We start from the raw sequence: 19,367 nt of genomic DNA on the forward strand, positions 1-19,367 counted from the left end.
TAAAAACGGCAGTCTACTTGTGATCTACGTACGTCCAAGATAAGTGAGGTTAGATGATAGCAAACGGTTAAACGATCCCTGGACGCGAGATGTACCACTAGGCGCGACATCTTTCTTTCTTTTTGAGAGTAATCAACGTCAACTATCCCATCTGTGGTATCGATTGATTCGAGCGTGTGTACGATCGTGCATAAACACGTTTCGAGGCCATCGTTCCGTGCGCCGTTTCTAGGAAAGCACAAACTGCTCGCGCGGACTTTGCCTCGTAACTCGTCGTGGCGAATAAAAACCATCGCGTTTCTTGTTCGCCACGGCGATCGATAAAATTGGCCGATAAATAGAGAACGGTAGCCTGTTTACGTATTTACGTCGAGCGTCACTGGAAATACGAGCGAAATGCTGTGGCATACCAGAAGGGCAGCCAAAGTTTACAAACAACGATCGTCTGGTCGCCTGGTCGCCGTTTTTTGTCCCTAACCGCGAGTTTTATGCACGTGCTTAACGTTCTTGATACAGACAGTCGCTATTCGGCTTGTTTATGTCGCGATCCCTGCTCTAGAAACCACGGATAAATTTAATGACGCCGTAAATGTTACGTAGAGAGAATTCGAGCGGGACATTCCTCACAGGAATTCGTTTCTTGGGATCGCGAAGGATAGGTGTCAGGACGATCGATTCGCGCGGGTGTAGTCCCCCGATGATCCTCGATTGCAGCGACATTGTCGCACAGCAGGGGAAATGTTTGACCACCTAAGAATAACGATATCCTTGGTAGAGGGTATCATGATATAATGTTACATGGAATAAAACGACGACGTCGGTCGTTCTCCTAACAGAATTAGCGCTGTTGTTGTTGGCACGTTTGTCCACGGTCGATTTAGTCTTCAACGATACCCTTTGACGACAGTCTTGGCCCGGCTTTTCACTCCTCGTTTTCGTTCCAGGCTGACATTAATTCTCGCGTTGTTCCATGTAATCGCGATCGCGCAATCGGTCGACCGGCATGCTAACCGGTAAATATAAACATAGAACAATGAAAATGCCGGGACAAGAATGGTCTGTGTTCAATTAATATTATCCCGTGACGTCATTAATATTCGTAAGGTATACGTGACCTCACGTGTTTATTAGCGACGAACGGAAGGCCAATATCGTTATTGGGTATATTCTGATTTTTCACATGGAATACTGACGTCATCCGAGAAATATACGAAATATGGCTGTTTGCGTAGCAGTTTTGGAGACGTATCGACCGAGATTGTTGAACACGTTGTAATGAAGATCGTGGACGCGAAAATGCAAAGCGATAAAATTCGCGCCAATATCTGACACTACAGAAACGATCTACCCAATCACGATTTACACCTATGAAAATACTCAGTTACGCTAGTTTCTTCCGTCTTAAATGTCGTTTGTGCATATCCAACGTTATTTCGTATAATCAAGCACATGGGGATGGTTCGTGCTGACACCTTCATCGCCGAGAGTGTCGGAAGCCTTTTCGTGCCTACGCTCCTCGACAAAGGTTTTACGAATAATAATAACCCGTAGTATATCCCCGCGTCGCCTATTCCACGTCAATAGATCATTCGGCCGAGGTCCAGGAAGCTCGCGTAGCGTCGCGCTTTCGATCTATGCCTCGATATGTCGGTTCTAAAAATACGATCGATACAACAGCCCCTTCCACTTCTGTCCCGGTATATTTAACAAATTTTACGTAACGGCTCGCCGACGATACACATAATACCTCTCTAATGTCGTGGTGACTGTCGCAGAATATCCACGCGAACGAAAAAGTCGTTCGCCACCTCGAACGATAATAGCCGTGTAAACAGCGCGGCGATAAGAGCGGGTTAACGAGGGTGTCGCACTGAGGGAATATATATTGTGCTCTTCGGTAAATGGCCGCGGAGGGATGCTTGGTTCGAGCGACGCGAAAGAGAGAGCGTTCTCCTCTCGTGTTGTCGCGTTGAGCGAGGAGAGAGAGGTGTAAACACGGTCCAACCGTGTGGAGAGATCACCTTTACGTCTGCGCATGCATGAGCCTGCGTGTCTCACCGGCACTCTGTGCGTTCTTCGAGTATTTGCACGCACAGTCGCGACGGGGGGATGCTGCGTCTCGCGCGGTAAGAGCTAGACGGGAAAAATGGGAAGTTCTTAGTGAAGTAAAAGACGTCTCGCCTTCTTCTCTTCAGTTGGTCTTCATTCATTGTTGCTCGGGACGGAACAGTTCAGATAGATACAATTTTGTATATTTTACTAACAGTTACTGATACCGTTATTAGTAAGGCGTGTCCTGGCGGAATTATTTTCCCTACGTTTCGCGAGCATTGCAGTTAACTATATCAGGGGTTCGAATAACATCGTATTAGTATGTCATTCCACCCCCTGATAGCTGCAATGCTTGCGAAACGTTGGGAGAATAATTCCGCCAGGACACGGCTTACAACCCCCAAAGTCTCAACAATAATAATTGTATGATACCGAGCGCTGAAAGTCTCCAGTCTCTAACAGCTACTCGTTCGATTTTTGATGAAGCATTTAGGAAATTTCCGTACTTTACAAGCACTTGTGTTGCAATAACGGAATTATTCAGTTTCCTTCTGCGACTGTGATTTTGGTTGTGGATATTGTGACGAATTGTCTTAAATCGACAGGTTTGTTGGAAGAAGAGCGAAACGGAGAAAGGCGGTTTTGGAGGACGTTCGCGAAAAAAACGGGGACAGAAAGGCAGAGTAATAAAGTAGAGACGATATGGATGGTTAGAAAGAGAGTCGGTAGAGGGGAGAAGAGGGGTTAGCCGGGTCCAACGTCGGGGAAACGATGTGCAGAGCGCGGCGCAAGGGCGGGGATTCCCCTTTCGGCCAATCGGATCGACTAGCGAGTGCGCTCACTTACGCCGCTGGCCTCGCTGTTTCACCTGCAGACGCCATGTCGTGACGTCATGTCTCGTTACGGCGGGACCAGGTAAAACATGTGCGGTACCATTGTCGAAGCAGTGCCGTGAGCGCCACCCCGCTACGAGGGTGGCGTACGTAACGTTTTAATCTTCGTCGATTTTCCTGTTCGTTCTGATTTCATCAAAATTTGATCTTAACCCAAATCTGAATTTTTCAATCACGTTTCTTATTTTCAAATTTCTCGAAACCCTTTTTAACAGCAATATATCTTGTCCATTGCAGACTAGATATCGCTGTATGCATTAGCTTTATCTGATATCCATTTTGACTCGATACAACCGACAATGTTGCGATATATTGTATATTGAACGGTACACGAAGGTTAAACAATTTTCCCCGAAGGTTATCACAATGGAGTATGTTTTAGTCTTGAATAATTATTCTGTTTAAAGAATTATTATCGGCGAGTTATCTGTTTATGAGATCGGGTATTACTGCGAGGAGTTTAAAATTGCTACTGCAAGTGGTGTATAAGCGATCGATATAGCAGAGGTGTTAGTCCAGGGTTCTCTAATTATCATTCTCCCCCCCCCCCCCCACGCCCTTGACAGTGTCCGAGCACAGTCGAATGCTCCAGTGTTTCTTTTTCGAGGGTCTGCTCGTGCTATTCCCCATTATCCTGGGCGGAGGTTGCGGCTTGGTAGAGTAGTCTCCTAGCCGGCTCTCGAGGAGCTGCGAACTATTATTCGACCGTTTTACGATAGCCCTATAAAAATCTCATAATTAGATTTTAAAGGTAATATCCTCCTCGAGAGCCTGGGCCCTTTGGTCCCGAGGAAGAGAGGGCCCGAGTCCCAAAATTGCAAACACCAATCTCCTTTCTCTTCTTGTCCCTTTTTTCATTTCGCGGGATGCATCCGTGGCCGAGAACAGAGAAGAAGAACTATTGTAATTCTCCGCTCGTCCCACCCCCAACCCCCTTCCATCCCCTCGAATTTTTGTAATACCGTGGAATATTTATATTCGACACTGTCACGTTTCGCGACGGTGGTCGTTTGTTTCCTTTATCAAATTAATGACTCGTCGATATCGCGCGTAGTTAACGACACGTTGCGATGCACGCGCTCGCTCGCATGTCCTAAAACTCATTACAGACAGCCGATAAGGCGATGGTTAAAAAGGAAGGCTGGTTAATGCCGGGATCGAATTTCACGAGCATTTTGCGCGTACTCCTGTTTCATGTTCTATATCGCGTGCATACGCGGTGTACAGTCGATGACACGCGTGTAATACACCCCTATCCTCGCATGATATTACCGATGGGAGCTGAGAAGTTTGAATCTGGAAGAAAATTATGGGACTCTTGTCGATATGATTGTAGGGGAATACACTGAAAAGTTAACACGTTCAGTGTTAGAATAGCCTTTATAAAACTTTCATAGGGTCAGAACCCTTTCTTTAACGATACGTAAGCTGTATATAAACCGACATTTGTCACAGTCTTGATTTTACTGACCGCCTCGAACTTGCTGAACGTAAATCAAAATTACCTTATTCAACTTTTTAATTAGAATGATATTTTTCACCTTGAGACTACAAAATGTAACGCTTGTACGAATGTATCATACCGGTCAAAGTGATAAGAGAGTGACACGACTGATCCACAGAAGAGTTAACGTTAAGAATTCCTACAGAAGCTTAGAATATTTTCTATCTCAATAAATTACTATATACACAAAAATACATTACAGTAATTTCAAAATAATCACTTTACCCTCTCTTAAATGAAGGCTCAACACCATCTCGAAACCGTGTCACAATTGATAAATGAGAAAGCCCTCAAAATCGCGTTGTTCCTCCAACAGCTCCAAAAACTTCCAGATACTCCATTTCTTTTCTCCAGCATCCATAGATCCGATCTTTTCAGCTCCCACGTCGCTATTGAATAATTCTTACCGTCATCGCCGTTTTCCAGAAAACGTGCCGCGGGGGGCGGAGCATGCGGATTAATCGTTTGTGAATCGTGGAAACGGGCGGCGCGATTTTCATAACCGGTGTACACGTGTACTATCGTGGTTTCAGCGTGGGCGATTTTATCGTCCTGGCACGCCGCGATGGCGTCAAACACGGGCGTTCATCGGAGCGCATCGTCGGGGACGGGATTCGCCGCGCATGCATTCCACGTTGCAGCGGCAACGCGCGTGATCGCGATCCAGCGCGCGAGCGCGGGGCAAAAGCCCCGGCACCGTCGAAGGTGGGGAATCACTGCGCGGCCCGGGCCGCGGCGTTGCGGAGGGCAAGGTGGGGGGGTTGTGCGCGGAGGACTGAATGAAATAAAGGGGAAAAAAAGAGCCGGTTGGACCGGGCTGAATCGCGATTGGTCCACGTTCGCCGCGCGGTCACGCCTGCTTTTATTTATGCGCGCCGCGCCGCGCAGCTCCCTGGCCCGACTCTCTGATGCGACGCCGACGCAAGGCGCCCCGATACTATCCCCTGGTTCCCCTCGATTTCGATTTGCCAGGGGAAAATTGTAATAATGGCAGCCAGTCGATATACGCGGGAACGATACTTCACGCGTGCCTTCGTTTAGAGTAGACCTAGGCGAATTGGTTGATGTTTTGTTTGATGGTAAAAAAAAGTAATAGTCAGAATTTAGAAGGTTGATTATGTATTAGAAATTCGTAATTAGTACACATTTAACTTGAACATTAATAATCAAAAAATCAAAAAATAGTAGAAATCGTTCTTTTGCTAACAGAAAACGAAAAAGTGAGAAATATCCGATTTGCCCCAAAAGTTGGGGCGAATTGGATAATCCAGAAATCTTAAAAAAAAATAAAATTTGAATGAAAAATGTCTTTAAATTAATTTTAAAAAATATGATTTTATGATGATGGAGTCAATTGACCCTACTTGGCATATGTATCGCATGTATAGTATCCTTTAACACCACCTCTATCAGCATAATTCTCGGAACACCACTCTTCGCAGACATTGCACTGTATCCAATCTTTATTCATTTTTTCTTGACACCATGAACCTTGATTGGCCTTTTTAACGTTATTACGACATATTTGTATACAAATAATTATCACATTTATAATCATAAAAATATTCGAACAAAAAAATTCACCCCATACATAAGGACTTTAAATTGAATAGGATACATATACGAATTCTGATACAATAATCTAAAGTATAAGAAATACCAAATTTGAACACCATACAAACTAATAATAATAAACACACTTGAATTTTCAAGCTTACTTTCTTATTTTAAATGCGAAATTGCAGATTACGTATCTTACAATTAGATTCGTACCAAAATTATAACATTCGCACGCGTTCACCTCAATAACAATATGTGCAAGCCCTAAACAAGTACGTAAAACAATTGATACGCTATTGAATTGGGTGTGGGGAACAAAGATGACGCAATATGAACAATCGAACTGTTCGTTTCCATGAGAACATAAAAAATATGGACTGAATTCTTATTTTGATTCTGCGAAAATGTGATGAGTCCATGCGACTACTAATTAAGTGTTAAAGCATAGGTAGGGGTTTGATGTTTGGTATCAATGGATCGGGAGGTCTTGTTACATTAGGAGGATAACACGATTTTTTAAATATTTTAGATACAAGGTACGGTTATATATTATTTCGAGGTAACGATAAACGTTATTTTTTTTGTCAGCTCGACCATGTCAGAGACGCTTGTCCCCTGTTTCCACGTTGTTACGAAAGTATTCATTATTGGCGACGACCGATAACGGTCGTTATACCCGTAAAGGGGGTTATCGGTGCATGTTTTATTCAAATATCGTTGTTTCGCATTGCCGGACGATATCGCGACGGTTACAAATTGGCACCTATACGGCTGAAATAATGGAAACGGGGCATTCTAAATGCCCAATAACGTTGGTTTCGTCGACTGGAATTAGAGCAGCAGCGTTGATCGCGGCGATGACTATTTAGCCTGGTAGCATTATTGTGACGCCTCTGTGACAATTACGCGTATCTATAATTCGATCTATAATTGGGAACATTACCGTAATAAATGTTCTCGTAGGTGTGCAAAAGGTGACCTTTTGTGAAAACGTTTAATTACAATACTGTTGGATAACTTCCACCGCATTCTACGCCTAAACTTGAACCTACAGTCGAGAATCTGGTTGTTCATTTTAGTAGACATTTGTATCTTCCGTTCCGTGAGTGCATCTACTATAATTACACGGTGTCTCGAAGAGTTCCTCAACTACGCGCCTCTCAGCTGCCCCGTGATACATTTATGCTTGTCAAGTTTCTTCTGGTAAATTCCCTATGGCTTCGCTGTTGTTTCTGGTCTATGAACTTCGCCCCATAAATTAACCCACTCTTCCTGGAGCCTTTTCTCTCGACCACTTTACCGTGAATCCTTTCTTTAACCATTTCGTGAACAAAAACAATTTTAAAGTTGCTTGTTATATCAACTATCCTTTGATCGATACACGGATTTCTATATCACAACGTATCATCAGTCTCGTTTCTTGTTCGATCGAAAACCGTAAAACGAGCGTAACGAAGCTTCCCCTCGAAGAAGCACCTGTAGACTGTAGGGTGACGGGGGGAAGGAGAAGAACATCGTGTAGAAGGAGGAGAAAAAGACGTCGGATCTGATTTTTCGATGGAAACGGTTGCTGTCTCTTTGGTTTGTTTGTTGTCTCGGGCGAGTCAAGTGGGACTTTCTAAGGTTAGCACCCAATTGGGTATCGCACCCCATCCCGCCACGGATGGGAAAGGTACGGGCGACCATTAGGCAAGACTTATAAGGTGGCTACTGCCACCAAGGTGGTCGTAGGGTCCTCTTAGCTGGAAAACGACCCCATGCAGGTAATGGGCCCGGCACGAGCCTATCGATTCCCCTCTGGTCGGAGAGACACGGCGGCGTACACTACAACACAGTCCTGGCCCGTGAACGCGGCACCGTTTCCAACGGTTAAGCCGATTTCACGCGGACAAGTTTCCACAAAACTGCCGTTCTTCGCAACGACGCGCTCCTTGTATTATTCATCCTTGTTCCCTTTTGTCGTGTACAAGGGGAAACGAATCGCTGGACACTGCGGGGAGACAGGATGGTCGAGGAGGATTCATTCACGAGAAATAAATAGAAGTTTCGATATCTTTTCTTGTACATTCTAGGAAATACAATTGGATAAATTATCTGTAATTCACAGAGATGATTCCTATCCAATTTAGTACATAAAATAAGAATTTAGTCCATATTTTTTATATTCTCATGGAAACGAACATTTTGATTATTTATGTTGAGTCATCCTTGTCCCATCAATTGTTTTATGCACTTGTTTAGTGCTGGCACATGTTGCCATTGAATTTTGCCCCATTATCATTAAATTATATTTTTTTAAATTAATTTAGACATTTATTACGAAAATTTGAGTTTTGTCAGAGATTTCTGGATTATCCGATTCGCCCCCAAAGTTCTCACTTTTTCGTTTTCTGTTTGCAAAAGAAAGATTTTTATTTATTTTTTATTTTTTTATTATTAATGTTCAAGTTAAATGTGTACTAATTACAAACTTATAATACATAATTAGCTTTCTAAACTTTAACTATTATTTTCTTACTATCAAACAGAAAATGATTCGATTCACCTCGGTCTACCCATATACGAGCCATTCGATGCCATTTCAATTTTGCTCTAGTGATGTATCGCGAATCGGTGGAATTCTATTAGAGAAGATGGTCTAAATACGGTTCAGTATTTTTGCTTCAGGACTTATTTCCAAACCTGTTGAAGTTTTATAAAATATAACAATTCAATGTTCCTATCTAAAACGTGTTTGCTTCATGATATGGTGTTATAATAATTATCTTTTTTGTCTTGAGTCGTATTTTCGCACTAGTTCTGCTATAATGAAGCATCTAACACGATCCCTATACTTTCAACTAGCCGACATTTAGACGTCCCATAGACTATACCATTTATCGTACAATTTATGTCGCTTCGACCATCTGAACCATAGTTACAATGCTTGTGGTGCTGTCATACGACTTTTAGACAATACAACAGGCTAAAATTCTAGTGTCCTAACCGTCAGACCAACTCTCTATGCAACTTGTCGTACGACATGTCACACGTCAAACTATATATCCTCTATAGTAGCCTTAGACCCTGGTCTAGGCGTCGGCAACCTATGACCCTGCGGGGTCAATGTTAAACTATTATTTCTATTTTCTCAAAGTGTTTGTTTCATGTTTATATTTTATAATTTATTCTATATATTATACTTTATTTGCGGAACTCAAGCGGGTCATTTAAAATTATCAAATGGGTCATTTGGTGACCCTCGGGTCATATATTGTCGACGCCTGCCCTACCCTGTATATGGACCGTCTTGTCTACCAATGACACAGCAAAACTTGCTTCTAAAATTTTCTTGAAGTCCAACTTCCCTGACACCGTCCACCCGCGAAACAAACCTTCCGATCGGATTCACTTGAATCGTGACGATTCCACGGTGGCGGCGCGTCGCAACGACAGCCTCGAAAAGGGAAATCGTGCGTATTTTCGGGTGTACCCCCGCTCCACTCTCGGTTGGGATATTTAATTTGAGCCACCTTGTGTATCGCGCCGGTCCTAAGTAAACTCCAGCGTGGATGGACTCTCCTCCTACGGTGTACGGTCCCGTGCGCGCATGCTCGACGACCACGACGACGACGACGAAGAAGAAGAAGAAGACGCTTGCCACGGTGGAAAAAGGCGAAACGGGTTTCACCGTCGAACTCGTGCAAACACCGAAGAGGGCCCCGGAGACGTGCCACGACCGACCACGAACCCTCTTGTTGACTCTTCAACTTTACTCGCGCCATGCGCCCTCTCTGTCCCACCCGACGGTGGACCTGAGATCACGGTGTTCTTTCCCTCGTCTCTCTTTCTATCTCTCTCTCCATCGTCCTCGGTACACCGGCCTCCTCCAGGTCGGTCGGGTCGTCGACTTCTTTACCTGGCCGATTCGTGGAACCGCGCGAGAAACGGAAAGAGTCGTTTAATTTAATTTTGTGCGTGTTTGATGAACACAACGGCGGTGATGGGAGAAGATATTCCATCACCGTGCGCCATGATAGGACCCGTCGACCACTCCGTGAGTCTGGGCTCTGTCGTCACACGGAATCGGTGAAATCTCGAGAACTCATGAACGTGTTTCAGTCAGGGACTTCTACCAAAACATAAAATATCGATATTATACCGGTATTTGCGGTTGTGCCTTCGCCCTATATAACTATATAAATCCTACCCTTATAGAAACCGAAAAAATTTCGATATTTATTTCGATTTTTGATAATATTTTTGATATATATAATTATAATCCCAGAGGGAAATTGGTTTCTCATTGGGGGACACGACGTTTCGACGGTTCAGAGATAGCAAAACCTCGTTTAGGAGTAATGATTTACCGCGAAATAACTCGAATCTATACATATATATATATAGTATATAATTAACAGGGCGCCTAGGTGTTTCCTATAACGTTGATCGCACGCGTTCGGTCAACATATCGATATACAACGGAACCTAATGGCGCTCTTTGCGCAACCAAATGCACTTTGCGCCTCGGTGCACGCGCGCTGCGCTCTCTCGGTTCTACGGACACAGTGAGATGGCTGACGGACTCTCGAGTGGCCCGTGTAACACTCGAGGCCCATTCACGTATCATTATCCGCAACACACCGGTGCTTCGATCTCTCGCGCGTTGTTGCAATCGGCGCAATTATATTTTTACGATCCGAGCCAAGGCTTCTATTCCGTGACTATTAAATTGTCTCCCCCCACCCAGTCGTTTCGCGATCCGGCCGGTCGCGTTAAAGTTTCTAACCTGAATACTTACCACGTATCGGCGACTGCGTACCTGTTGTTTTTCTCGTGCCGTTTTGATCGGGCCCGATCTCCACGGGGAATGCCAGGTGAAAAAGGAGCGTCAGTGAAATAATTTCACTAACGGTAGGCCCCCCGACAGGCGTTCCGTTCGTTCTCTCGGTGTATTCGTGTTTCCATTCCCCGATCGTTTTTGCCGTGGTCGCTTGCCGATCGTTTCTTCGTTCGTGCTCGCCGTGGAAAAACACCGGTCTCGTGGATATCTTGGTGTCATTAACTTCTTCGCGACTCGATGTTTGATTCGTGTAGAGGAGATGGGGGGGGGGAACCGTCTCCGAGTGGCAATTAACAGGCAATTCGTGTCGGATTATTTTTGTTCGACAGGCAAAAATACGACTCGTCAGGGTCCGTGATAGTTCAGGAAACGGTATTGTCCAGTCGTATTTCCAAAGAATATCCAAAGACAAAAGGATTAAACGGAGGGAGGGGAGGGGGTAGAGACCTTTTAACATTATCTCGGAGGATCGGTATTCTTCGAAACCATCGACGAGCCAAGCGTCGCGCGTATCCGGAGGGTTCGCTTCCTTTTCTCTCTTCGCTCCGTTCAAACAATAGGAATAATTTCGTAGAAAGTCTGCCTGTCGCCAGTCAGGTCAGACCTAATGACTTTATAACTCCCGCAAGGACGGAAAGCCCTCGACGGTGGCCGCGTTACCTTTTTTCCCTCCGTCGGTGACATCACGACATTTTCATTCCGACGACGACGTAGGCCGTCAGGTAGCTCCATAAAACTTTTCGCCATTTCTTCCCGTGTCCCTCCCCAAGAAACGGCGGTCATAACAAGCTTTCTTCTTCCTATTTTTCGTGTAAACCCCGGAGTCGAAGGTTGTTCGGATTTGTATTCGTCGGTCACAATTTCAGCATTGTGCATTTATTTACCTACCCTCCGTCGATTCTCGATGTTGTCGACGATTTTATTGTCTCGTTCGAGGGCGGTCGCGGCAATATTTTCCCGTCGAATCGACACCTTTTAAGGTCCGAATAAACCGTTCTACCGGATTCGACGGACGTGCTGGAGGATAAATACATCCCAGGACGTTGTGCCAGATTTTCCATGCAGCGAAAGTTATCATCCAGTCTATGGTAGTAGAATATTATGGACCACGCGCATCCACCGGTTGTTATTGGCGCTTTTGTGATGATTATCTCTGAGAGTGTCGGGCTACCTACCGCGGAGCGTATCATTATCGATATTTATCACCGTAGATTGATTTTCTCTAAGCGCGGATATAATAATCGTGTTTTCCCCGGTTAGCGGGAACGGGAAGCTGCACGCACGCCCTACTTTTCGTCTTCACCTTTCAACGGTGTTTGACGAGTATACTCGTCATGAGGAAATGATCGTTTTCTGATGCGGTGACGAGTATTCTCGTCATGTGAAAAAATAGATTTTACTTCAAATTGAAAAATATATTCCATCTATTGAGATAAAAGAATTAAATCGTGTAAGGTTTTCATTTATGTGAACTTTTCCTACTTTCTTTAATTACGAATTTTCTTAACTTTGTATTAATAATATTTGCCATATTAATGAATTTTGGAACGGTAAAATTATTGCTTTTTAGCTCGCAAACATATATTTTTTCCGAAATTGTTAATCAAGTATTAAGGGTAGAAATAAAGGAATTAATTTTGTGGAGGTGGTTTTTGCAAACATCCCTTCGAGTGACACTTACAAAAAAAATCAGAAGTAACGCGTCACTATTTAGTTTATTATCTATACAAGTTGCAGAAGGGTCGGATTGGTGGAACATATTTAAAAAATAATAAAACCAATACCACATGATCAATAGAAAGGTCAAAAAACATGCATATTTGGTCATTTTTCTTAGGCAAACATAGAAAACTGTATTGATAAATGTCATTACGTTGTAAAAATTACGTATTCGGTAAGTTTCAGCAATTTTTCATCCAACAATAATACATAGCATTCACGAAGCGTTTTTTCATAAAACGCTTTCCAGTTACTGCCGCTACTTGAAAATGAATGATTTGAAATAAAAAATTCGAAAACAAAATTCCGCCAACGAAGGGTGAAGAAATCTATCGATCGTCGCGCCGCTAAGGCGGCCAGCCCCGATCTCTTCCATAAATGGGGATAGTCTTTCTCTCTCTCTCTTGGTCGGAGGATTACGTGCAAGCGTATCTTCGCTGTCTTTCCGTTCAAAACGGGGACATGGAGTTTCGCGTTCCAGCGGCGACTTCGGTTTTCACGCCTTCGTCGTTAATTACGCCGCGTTTCTGCATTGGCAATACTTTGTTGCTTCATCGAACCGGGGCGAAAGAGGCCGCGGTGGCGTTCACCGCTTGTTCGCGCGCGTGCGTTCGTTCCCCGGGCGGTTTTCCTACGAAACACGCGATAATTTACGATTTGATTGCCGGCAATTAAACGAAGAAATTGTTTCGGAACGAGGAGGGGAAAAAAAAAAGTTCCCCTTTGGGAAAGCTTTGGAAAGATCGCGGACGATCGGTAGCGGAGAGAGAAGGGATGACGACGACGACGGGGTCGGGGGAATTAGCATCGGACGACTATAAGTCAAGGAACGTGTTCCGTTAGACGGTAAGGATTTGGGAAAAGGAAAGGAGAAGAAGAGTTGGTGGAGACGACAGTTTGCCCCCATCTCGCCTGGCGAACAGTATTTTCCCCGTGATGGGCGGCACGATCGCGGGGACCCAGATGGACGGCGACGATATCGATAGTCATTGTGTATCGAGAGCCCTCGTATCTCTTCGGGATTATCGATCGAGCGACCCTCGCGGTTGGGGGTCTTAAGACGGTCGTCGGGGGCTCCGTTATTTGCCTCTTGTAGAATCGTCTGTCTCCTTGTTTCCTTTCCGGCCGGTAATCCTCCTTGTTTACGTTACATCGATGTGCGTTGCTTTCGGGGAAATCCTCTGATTGGGTTTTTAACAAATTTTCCAATTCTTCTTCTCGCAGGCTTTTCACCTTATTTAGTGATTTACGGTATTACACTCTTAACCCTCTGTGGGCAATGTGGATCGTTGACGACACAAGCAAGATGCCATTTTTCCCGGAATTTTTATTTTTATTGACAAAAATTTGGATTGTATAATGCAGCCGTAACTTTGATATGTATCCCAGAATTTTGTCAAAGTCTAAAACTGTAAACTTTGACGAAACAGTAATATTTGACTTTGGCATTTAGGACCTAATTTGCTTACGGAATATGCAAAAATATGTTTGCCTATGGAGGGTTAATTGTTACGTTGCAATTGGATAATGGTATTACTCAACAGAGGATAATTGACTAGAGAATCTTTTGTTTACGTCTCTTTTCAGCCGATGTAGAGTCATTCGGATCCAATGATGGTGATCTTCGTCGTATTCTATCTTACGATATGCGAAGTACACACTCCAAAGCGTGAGATGTTGATTTTATTCTTCTGACAACATAAATATTCGCCTGCAGAAGTCACAGCTAGTTCACACAATACAATTGCCCACGGTTCTATCTTTAGAACTGCGTTCAATGGGTCAAGACGACATCACGTTCGGTTATTGTGTCGCGTCCGTACCATTTGCCTTTCGAGGATCAAGGAACAATACAGAGAGAATATATAGGTAGTCGATATAGAAATGTCAATTAATTTCGATAATAAATTCATACCAGTGTATTTTGTATTATCGTATTCCTATTGTGATTATCAAAGATCAGACGGGCGATACTAGATAGAATAATGCTTCGTTGTCCCTACGGTCCCAAGAAAATCAGTCCAGATGAAAACGCACGATTGGATTTTATGTGTATTTGAATAAGATACACGACGTAAAAGATGAGAATCACTGGAGGTAGTATTCTATCTAGCAAAAGGGACTATGTAGGGTGAGCGCACGTGCCGACCGTATGTTTCCGAAGTTCTTCTCGATGGTTTCAGAAAGGAACTTTTCAATTTCCGCTCTTGTTACTCCTGAAATGCCATTAATGGGGATAGATGCATTAAGTTCCGATGAAACCTCGAGCCATCTTCTTCGCCGTTCGCGAACTCACGCTACTATATGTATATCCTCTATAAGAATAACAATAACACGTCTTTATTACCTCACTACATAGATCAATAGACTGTGCAAAAACAATGGAATGAACTTCGTGTAAACAGAATACGGCGTGTAGAATAAATCTACGGAGCAAAGTTTAATATGCAGTATACTTGCTATTATTAGACCTAACGCGGTGTAGGAGGTAAAATTGAATTAAATTATTTATGATTATGACGAATGAAGGACGCGACGGTGTTATTAAGCACACGCATGAAGATAGAGAACATACTTTAAAAGGGAAATGTAGCTTATATCGCAGCCGTAGATCGCATTAAGGGCGAGCTATCTTCCTCTGTGAGCAGCTTAATTAATGTACAATGGGCTGCACGAATAACGCAGACCTGAGATTACAGAGCGAAACGGAAATTCTCATGTTTGTACGAATATCCGTGTTTCGGTAAAATTAGACATCGATAGGTTAGTTTTTTCACACTAAAACTATCGGCGATGAACTTATAATCTCTTACAAATTAAATAATTTCTTCGCTTCCATATTGCAAGAAAAGTTCCGAGAAACTGCATTCTGAAAATATTTTAAATATTGTCGCGAAAGTGTACTAACGAGTCATTTCGACTGCTTCGGTAGTTCTGTGTACCGTAAATTCTCGATGAGTGTTCGAAAGCTTTCTGGCACTGAACATTCCATATTTCATAAACTACTGGCCATATACGGTTGAAGCAACTATCATTGGCTTCAGAATTCCAAGCTCTATTATTGTGCTAAACCTCATGAAAAAGTCAGCGTTACACCTAGGGACATCTCCTGTCAATACCGAGAAGAGCCTTCGAACACTGATCGAGGATTTACTGTACTGTTAATTATCCTCACGTTTTGTACATGCTACGAGTCTCGAGGACCCACAACAGTGTCACCATGAATGTCCCATTCTAATTTCCCATAAGTTTTCCGTTGCAATTCATCGAGGAAGCAGCCACGAGAGAGTTTCTTCGGCGATAACAGTCTCGTCGTCGAATTTTACTTGGTAATTTTTCACGGCGCGTCGCAGTGAAAATCACGCGGGCCGTCTGGTTTCTTTTCGTCTCTCCAGGCAACAGCAACAACAACGGATTCCAACAATCGTGCAACGGTACACGGTCTTATTGTGTCCGCTGGCAGTCCGTCCGTCGTTTCGTCTCGCGGCGGCAATTGCATTCTGGCTCGGCGCGGCGAGAAGGCATCATTGTCGCCCGCGGAATACAATTAGCAGTAAATTAGCATTCGCCATCGGGGCCGATAATAAAATCCTGCATATTATAACGATTGCATCGGATCTCACAATGCCCGTTGTCGACCACAAATTATTAATTTAATGGCCCCGCGAGGAGAGACAGAGACCCGCTTGCTCCGCCAGGTACCCTTGCCACATGGAGGAATCAGTGGGGCGAGGGAATTACGACTACGGGGAAGAGCGCGACCGATGGAAATTTCTCACCGCGGAAAAAATAGCCACGTCTTCATCCTTGGGAACGCGCGCGTTTCCGGGATTTGCATGCACACACTTCGGTGTACCTACGAAGAAGAGTCGAAGTTTCTCGTTAAGGACACCTGTTGACGGACGTGTGTACCTATAACAGCGTACCCCGCCGTTACGTGACGTAATTTCCGCGAGGAAATTTCCTCCCCTCGAATCGTGGAAATTTTCTGCCGATAAAGAGCGGTGAACATACGCCGATGTTTCCTGGTAAGAGAATTTAAATAAAATGTGATCTTTCGGGGCCCCTGGTCGAGTGGTAAGAGAGAGGGGGAGAGAATGGAAGGAGGAGGGGGTTAGGTGGTCGATGTTCCAGAACGAATGAGAGAGGGAGATATTTTGGAGGTTATGCTTCGGGGCCCCGCGTCGCGCCATCAAACCTCGGAACCTCGGGGTTCGCCTCTTGACGTCTGGCGCGAGTTGCATTCGCTCGTAAAGGCGTCTCGTAACTCGAGGCGTTATAGACATCGTCGGGGGTATATAAACGTCTCATCCTATGTGCTCACCGTGCTGCAGCCACGCATCCCCTTCCCATACGTCGGCCCTCCACCGTGTAGGAACATTTATGTACAGCCCGTTGTCTCGTCGGTACATGCAACGAAGCGTGTGCGCACACACATAGAAGACGCACCAATACGGTCGACGGGGAGAGGTGGGGGGCACCGTTTCTCTCGCGCTATCTGCAGAATGCGCATAACGGGCTCTCATAACTCGGAAGAGACTTCTTTGTAGCAGCTTGGTGGCCACTAGCGCGTACACACCGTATCGATATTATCAGCAGACAGGACCGAGGCGTCGCCTTTTTCTTACGCGGCGCGGACGTCGCGTTACGGAATGCAGCCGTAACGTACTGGTAACTCGAAAACAAAAAGAAAAGAAAGACGAACGGTTCACCGGCTACGACGGCGGTTGCTGGATGTATCCCCAAGCCCGGCGAGGAGGGAACTACTCGCGCGCCGATAATGGCGCGCCGCGTAATTGGCCGGGGATTTAGTTGCGAGATAGTTGCACGCCGCGAGTCGTCGAGACGTCCTCGCAACCACGCGAGTATGTACTGGCGATCAATGAATTACGAATATTATCGAAGGGGAGGATTCTATAGGTGGCGGGCCTTTTGATCCCTCGCGATTTATCGCCGTTGGGCATCGAAGATGATTTTATGAAAAATAAAGAAATACGTGTAGTTGTGTATACATAGTATTTAAAAATTAATGTTTATGAGTGAAAATGCTATTTAGGCGTCAAAAACGCGACCACGTAAGTAGGAAGTCATAGCAACATCATCCTAAAGAAAAAGTCGTAATTTTGCTATTCACCCTATATCTATTGCACAAAATGAATCGTTAACGTATATAAGAACTACTTTAATTTTCGATGCGACAGTTATAGAGACATTGGGATTGCTCGCAGATTTGAATTAAAGATAATTAATTCTTCATATTTAATGTATAAAACTATCTCATTTAATGAAAGAGAAGTAACACGTAAAATAATTAAACGAAGTTACGCTACAATCTTAAGGTGACAGTAATTATGACATCTACCTTACTGACGGCCATTTCTGCCGTAACGAAACCGTTAAAGTAAGTCTGTGAATATTAATCGAAGGGAAATTCTATACTCGTAAAAGCAATCTCGAACGATATCGATGTAATTGTTCCTGGAGGAAGTCCGATCAGGTTAGGTGCGTTCGTGTGCTGTGATATTGACGATCGAGAATGATGGTAGCACGGGATGGGGCCGTATAGACCAGTCGACTGCGAATATATATCGGTCGGAGCGTTTTACATCGCGTTGCCCCCGGGGATACGCGCCATGGCAGCTGGAATGTTCGTTCTGCGGACGGCATTCGAAATTTCAAAGCAATCCGACGATGGTTTTCGCGATCCGTTCGTTCCAATCCTCCCCGATTATGTATCATTTATTCGTGTCTGGTTTTCTGCCCGTTTCCCAGAAGCTTCTTTTCTTTCGCTCGCGATGCCCCTTCGTGGACCCACCTTCTTTTCGATCGAACCGTGAGAAGTTTGCGCTACCAATCCCTCCTCTCGTGCAATCGGTTCTCCATTTTGTTACATTATTACCGTCGATAAATGGTTTCTCCTTTCGGACGGTGGATCATCGAACATAGATACCCCTTGGTCAGCCAGAACACCGAGACAGGAAAACGTGAGCACGGCACCACCATACACCAACCACACGGAGGGCCCCTCGCATAGATTCGCGATCCCGTTCGCTTTTGAAATAAATATAAATCTTCGTGACTGACGCCCGGGCATCATGCTTCTCGGAAGTGATGTGCAATCTTGGTAATATCTCGTAACATATTTTCGCCCCGGGGACGTGTTCATCCCGACGATTGCATTTCGCTCTGCTCTCTAACAGCTTTCAGAGCATCGCGAGAGAGACCGTAGTTCCGTGACTCACGGAGCGAGGTTTCACCGAAAGCCAGAACAGCCACGAGTAGAGGATATACCATATAATACATATACCCACTATCCAAGATGGAACTCGAAACGAGGAGGATACGAAACAGGGCAGGGGGAGAGAAAGATTGGACGGGAATGAACCCGTGGTAGGAAGGACGAGAACCCGGATCGTTTTGAATATATCGCTGGGGGCTGCCAAATCGTACCGCCCTGAGAGACCAGACCGTGCTTGTTCGCCGGCCACGGGATTCCGGATTCGAGCCCGGATTGGCGGAATCCACCGACGGGGGCCCGGATTCTCCACGGTCGATCCTCACGGGCGCCCCCGTGTCCCCTTTCCTCTTCCTGCCATCTTTCCCAGAAGCAGGACATCGAGCCAACAGGAACAAAAGTTCGCCCCGTAAAAGATCGGGGGTAATCGTTATAATTAGAGATCGTAAAGCGTCGAAGAGGCTTGCTCGCGCGCCACGATACGCGAGGAGAGAAGAAACCAATCCCCTCCTGCATGGTAAAGAGGAAGAGGAATAGAGAGACGAAAGATTGTTCCGTCGAGCTCTGCTACGGGGAACGAAA

At 44.8% G+C, this 19,367-nt stretch overlaps 1 protein-coding gene across 1 annotated transcript in view; it reads left to right on the forward strand.

The window, feature by feature from the left end:
• LOC107188018 (protein dead ringer) overlaps window positions 1–19,367 on the forward strand; it is a 161,531-nt gene that overhangs the window by 498 nt on the left and 141,666 nt on the right. The window lies entirely within an intron of this gene.

The sequence above is a fragment of the Dufourea novaeangliae genome, unplaced genomic scaffold, assembly GCF_001272555.1.
Source record: "Dufourea novaeangliae isolate 0120121106 unplaced genomic scaffold, ASM127255v1 scaffold16, whole genome shotgun sequence".
In the NCBI taxonomy this organism is placed as follows: domain Eukaryota; kingdom Metazoa; phylum Arthropoda; class Insecta; order Hymenoptera; family Halictidae; genus Dufourea; species Dufourea novaeangliae.